This window comes from Symphalangus syndactylus, chromosome 1 (assembly GCF_028878055.3).
Source record: "Symphalangus syndactylus isolate Jambi chromosome 1, NHGRI_mSymSyn1-v2.1_pri, whole genome shotgun sequence".
NCBI lineage: Eukaryota > Metazoa > Chordata > Mammalia > Primates > Hylobatidae > Symphalangus > Symphalangus syndactylus.
Window position 1 is genome coordinate 32,143,026 of NC_072423.2, and position 6,597 is coordinate 32,149,622.

Sequence of the window (6,597 nt, forward strand, 5' to 3'; positions counted from 1 at the left end):
TAACAATAATAACTCACACTTATCTCCTTCTCTTACTATGTGCTAAGTACTGTCCTGAGTGTTTTACAAACATTATGTGATATCATTCTTACAGTGGTTATCAGGTGCTATTATTATTTCCATTTTACAGAAGAGGAAGCTGAGGTATAGGGAGGTGTGGTAACTGCCCCAAATCACAGACAGAGCCAGTTTAGTGTTGGAGCAAAGCACCTTTTGTCATAATATTCTTCCATGACATTGGTTCTTTTTGGCATCTGATGGTGGGGGCTTAGCCTAGTAAACTCTTTTTTTTTACTCAAATAAGTCTTATTTCTTAATAATGTAGTTTTCCTAACAGTTTATGAAATAATCCTGTTACCTAAAAGTTACTCTTTACATAAAATTCATTTTGCATCTTTTTTCTTGTGATGAATGGTGGCTGAGTAATCTAAAATCCCCTAATATAATCCACAAAACAGTCAGCCACACTTCTTTCCTTCATACCTTTGTACCTTTACTCCTTCAATAAACATGATGGGTGCCTACTATATTCCAGGCTGTACGCCACTCCTGTACAACATGAAGAGAATTTTGAGTAGCTCATAATTTAGGAGAAGAGGCAGAAAAGAAAGCAAATAACTACAACAAAATGTGCTAAGTGTTATGTAGAAATATATACAAAGTCCTGTGAGTATACAGAAGACTGGATGTATCTGAGAAAGTAAGAAGGCAAGTCTTCACTGAAATTGCAACTGTGAGCTGAGCCTTCACATCCCAACATGGCCACACTAGGTGGGCACACTTAGTCAATTACATTCTAGTCCAAATTTCTGACTTGTCTCTAAGTGGCTCTATGACAGACCATATGGTAAGAATGTAGACCATATCTGTATCGGGCAGCCTAGGCTCCAAGAAAGGCTGCAGGTTAATCTATGATCAAGTGATGGAGAGATGACCTTGGGGCTTTCCTACCGTATTTGATCAAATCTAAAATACACATTTTTCCACATTTTAATATCTCTGAAAATGAGATATGTTTTAAAATGAGTGGTCTTTTTGACTCCATGAAATATAGTGTGACCACTTTTCTTTGGTCTTATCTGAGAATAGTACCATGTGAATCTTCAAAACAAGTTTTACACAACTTCACCATTTACTGTTCTTTCTTGGAAATGTGAAAATGCAGCCTTCTGTCATAAGCATTATCTGGGGGCTGTGCTTAGCATTCATTTAAATGGCAAGACAAACAAATCATTAACTAAACTACACTAAAACCCACTGAAGCACTGAATCAGAGAAAGCTGCAGCTGGATAAGGTCATTTTGATCTTTTTTTTTTTTTGAGACGGAGTTTCGCTGTTGTTGCCTAGGCTGGAGTGTAGTGGCGCAATCTCGGCTTACTGCAACCTCCACCTCCCAGGTTCAAGTGATTCTCCTGCCTCAGCCTCCTGAGTAGTCAGGACTATAGGCACGTGCCACCATGCCCAGATAATTTTTGTGTTTTTAGTAGAGATGAGGTTTCACCATGTTGGCCAGGATGGTCTCGATCTCTTGAGCTTGCGATCCACCTGCCTCGGCTCCCAAAGTGCTGGAATTACAGGTGTGAGCCACTGTGCCCGGCTGAACTTTGCAGATAAGGAGCCCAAAGAGGCTAAGGATTTTCCCCAAGGTAACAGAGTAAGTCACTGGCAGAGCCAAAACGAAAGCCCAGCTCTCCCACTGTCAGCCAGAGCTTTCCCTACAATTTCTATTTGCTGCAGGAGAACTTCATGCCTTTGATATACATGTAAATGGTTCATGGTGAATTGAAGCCATACAGCTGAAAGCAGGAATATTTTTGAAATCATTTAAATGCACATGAAGGTAATTCTATGGTGTAGTGCAGAGGACTCTTGCACCACCACCAATAAAGGGGACATCAGTTCTTCACATAAACCAGAGAAATGCAGTGAGTTCTTTAGACCACTCAGAAATGCTCGGCAGGCTGCTAAGAAAATAGGCAGAATTGTAAACTGAACCAGATTCTACAATAGGAGCCAAATCACTAAGCAAGTGCCGGATGTATAGAAAGAATAGAAAACTGGTGACCCTACTTAGATTTCCTTGTAACTTATCCAATCACCCACCTAATAATTACCTTTAAACAAGAGCCATACTACTTATATACTGTGGCCATGGACAAATGTGGACTAATGCCTCAAAATCGGGAAGAACAATTAACAAATACATGTCCAATACTTCTGTTTTCACTTTAATGTTTAAATTATTGTGCTTCCAATCATAAACACCAAAAATACTTCCTGAGGTTCACTTATTTCAAATGGAATACATGCTCAATTCAAACATAACTAGGATGTACAAATATTTTTATTTACCAGTACCCAGGCTTATGCCCAAAATATTTAACAACCTATTTAACAGCCCTGTTAAATATAAATTTTTAACAAAATATTTACTTAAATATTCAAGAACTTAAATACTTCAGAACAGAAGCAGTTAGCTGATATGGCCACGCTAGCATGTACTAGATGAACATCTGTTCTGCAACCAGGGCACAAGTATATAGTGAAGTGGTGAAGAGTCCAAACTCTGGAGCTGGACCACCATGGTTCAATTCCTAACCCCACCATTTATTGACTGTGTGGCCTGGGGCAGGTTATTTAGCCTCTCTGGGCCCCAAGTTATTCATCTATATGACGGGGCTAATAACATTGCTCTCATAAAAGTCTGAGAGGATTAAATTAGTTAATGGATTCAAAGCTTGGGCCTGCATATAGTAAATGCACAAAAATGTTAGTCTTGTTCCTTTTAAATAAGCACAAGTAGGCTTGCTCCACTTCGATAATACATATATTTTAATTGGTATAATAAGGACGCTCCAAATTCATAAAACAGATATTACCCTTCCTAGTAATTCAAAGTACTGCATCCTCACACATTACTTTGGACGATGTATAGAATTACTCTTATTTTACAAATTAGAAAATTAGAGTAAAAACAGCTCCTTACATTCAGCCAATAGTAGAATTGTAACTGAAACCCTGGCCTTCTTACTGCCATTCCAGGAAGCTTCCCATTTGAACCACATCTAAGCACTACAGAGCTGTGGCAGTGTCCCTTATCCTTTAACCCTTTTGTTATCTTGAAATGATGGCTTAACATCATTTAAACCATAGTCACTTTAATCTCCAAAATAGGGGGCGTGGAGAGGAGGGCAAGGATCCTTAATATCTATGTAACCATCAGATAGCCACCAAAACTTTATTTTTTAATGAAAGAAACATAAAATTTTCATTAGAATATCACAGTAAAAATTACTGTGGCAAGATCGCTTGATGGGTGCTAAAATTACTAATTGAAAGGTAAACTGTAAACAATATTTGCATATTCTTAAAGTATCTCTCCAAGATATTTGATAATTGCCAAGGGAAAATAGTAATTTTATTTTATTTTAAAAATTTTTTTGTAGAAATAGGGTCTTGCCATATTGCCTGGGCTGGTCTTGAACTCCTGGGCTCAAGTGATCTTCTCACCTCAGCCTCCCAAAGTGCTGGGATTCCAGGCACTTTAGTGTCACCATGCCTGGCACTTCTGGTGAGCCACTGCACCTGTCTGGAAAACAGTGATTTTATAGTGGAGGATTCTGGTAGACACCACCTTAGCCAAGTGATCAAGGCTAACATCACCTCTAATATACATCAACATCACATACCCACGATTTGGTGCACTGAGAAGGGCAGATCCCCTCCAGTCTATGGTAGCCTTCCCTAGAATGCTTAATTTCAATCATGAGAAAACATAAAAAAAAAATTGAGTGACATTTTACCAAACTACTGAACAGTAATTACTGACTCTTCAAAAGTGACAGGATTATAAAAAACAGAAAGACAAGAACTATTACAGATTGGAGGAGACTGAGGAAATGTGACAATTAAATGAATTGGATCCTGGAACATAAAAACGACATTACAGGAAAAACTAGTGAAATCTGAGTAAGGTTTACAGTTTATAGTATTGTGCCAGGTTTTGAAAATTCTTTTATCATTATGTGGATGTTAACATAAGGATAAGCTAAAAGAAAGTTATTCAGGGAATATCTCTGCAACTCTAAAGTCTAAAGTCTAAAATTATCTCAAAATAAAAATTAAAAAGAAAGAAAAGGGAAAGGAGGAAAGAAAATCATGAAAAATATCCATGACATCTTTTCCCTGGGCACGTGGCTACTCTATCTTTCCCACCATCCCTTACAGTCAGGTTTTGCCATGTGGCTGAGTTTTAATCAACAGACTATGAGCAGTAATGCTGTGTGCCATTTCCAGGCTCAGACTTTTAAAAAAAGAAGGTAATCTCCCACTATTCCCCCTCACCCTTTCAGCAGGTGAATGCAGTGATGCCCTGTTGGGAAGGTCAGATCCATTAGATGGAAGGAGCCTGGGTCCCCAGGTCACTGCAAAGGAAACCCACCAGACCAGGGAAAAACACCCTTTTTAAACTCTTGCATAAACAAGAAATAAAGTTCTGTTGTATTCTACCATTATACATTTGGCAGGTCTATTTTTTACCACAAACTAAAATGAAAACATATTGATAACTTTTCTAGCTCTTATTTCTCACTAGGTTATGCTACAACTTTTATTATTTGAAATGTTTATCTCCATCACAAGGGCTAGACATAACTAGTAATAAATTTGGCAAGTACAAAGAGCTGCTGATCGCAGTATCTGTCAAAGGGAGAAACTGAATATATAAGATATAACTCTTCATTATATGATTTGAGTTTATTTTCCTGGAATATATCCAATCACAAAAGAATATTGTTTTCCTCAGAAAAACTGAGCCAAGGAGATTCTTATTTATACCATACTGGTAAAGGAGAAAAAGCAATGCTACTAAGTTCCAATAAGAAATTTCCCCCATCTCTATGTTAGTCTACCTTTATAACCATTCAGGTGGAAAAGGCTGATAAGACAATATTGGGCAATTATTTCTAATTACTTCCTTTGAAATGTCTACTACTAACAGGACTGATCAATATTCTCATTATGCAAATGTTTCTTATCTATTATTCAACTTTCATATGACCACTGGATATCAGAGACGTATGAGAATGTACTATATAACAGACACTGGGAAGAGTTAGTAAATTTAGAAGACACAGACCCTTGCCTCAAAGATTTTACAATGTATGATTCACTCCAGCTAACAAATATACAAGGAAAATTAAACAGGAAAAAAATGTGTTTTATGGTATCCTGAAAACAAGATGGTAAAATCACCTTACTGGTCCCATAGATAAAACTTAAATAAGTACTTTAAATATTTTATCACCTCAAAATCCATGCCATACATTTAAATTCCTTTTCGGGAGAGGCTCAATACAAATTCCTGCTGCTCCCACCCTCACAATTACCCATTCCGGCAACACCCTTGTTCTCAGGAGAACCCTAACCCTGCAGGCATTGGGTGGGTGTGGGCTTCTAATACAGGTATCAGAGAATGCTGGGAAGGACCTCTAACCTTGTGAAGTTAAAAAAAAATGAAAATGTTCTATTCATTCAGCTCTACTCTACATAGCAATATGACTTTAGGCTAGTTCCTTAACCGTGCTAGGTCAGTTTCCTCGTCTGTATACAATTATGACTGGATTAAATGACTGTCTAGCTATGCCACCTGAGTTGGTGATACAATTATTTTGAGAAATAACATCAAACTGCTAGCTTCCTAACACTCCCATTTTTTAAGATTCCATTGGACATCATAATAAAGATATTCAGGCCTGGCACGGTGGCTCATGCCTGTAATCCCAGCACTTTGGGAGGCCGAGGTGGTCAGATCGCTTGAGCACAGGAGTTCAAGACCAGCCTGAGCAACATGGCAAAACCCTGTCTCCACCTAAAATACATAAATTAGCCAGGCGTGGTGGCGCATGCCTATAATTCCAGCTACTCAGGAGGCTGAGGCGTGAAAATCACTTGAACCTGGGAGGAGGAGGCTGCAGTGAGCCAAGATTGTGCCACTGTCCTCCAACCTAGGTGACAGAGTGAGACTGTCTCAAATAAAAAAGATATTCAACATTCCAGCAATTCGTTTCCCCAATAAGCACTCCATATATAATGTATAATGCCAATCTAATGGCATAATAGAAGATAAGTCAAACTTCAGGATGGCTACTGAGTGATCATATGGACAAGACCAGCTGAGTCTAGCTCCAGAAAACTTCTGGTATAGCTCATGTGCATTCACTCAACAAATATTGACCGAGGACTCACGACGTCCAGGACACTGTTCTAGATGCATCAGTTTTACTGGTAGACAAAACAGACAAAAATTCCCTGCCCTCATGCTGCTTACATTCTAGTAGGAAAGTCAGAATTAATTAATAATACTATGTTAAAAAGTGATAAGTACTATGAGAAAAAAATTAAACAGGGGGAGGCAGGAGTGTGTGATGTCAGAGGGAGCCATTTTAATTAATAAGGTGATCATATAAGCCTTGTCTGGAGTTCAGCTTAGAGTTGCATGCTAGTCTCAGTTTTATTGGTAATATAATATGTGTAGGCAAAGAATATAAATTCCTGTGCCTTATTCATTCTTTGGATAAATGGGTAAAGTCATAAAG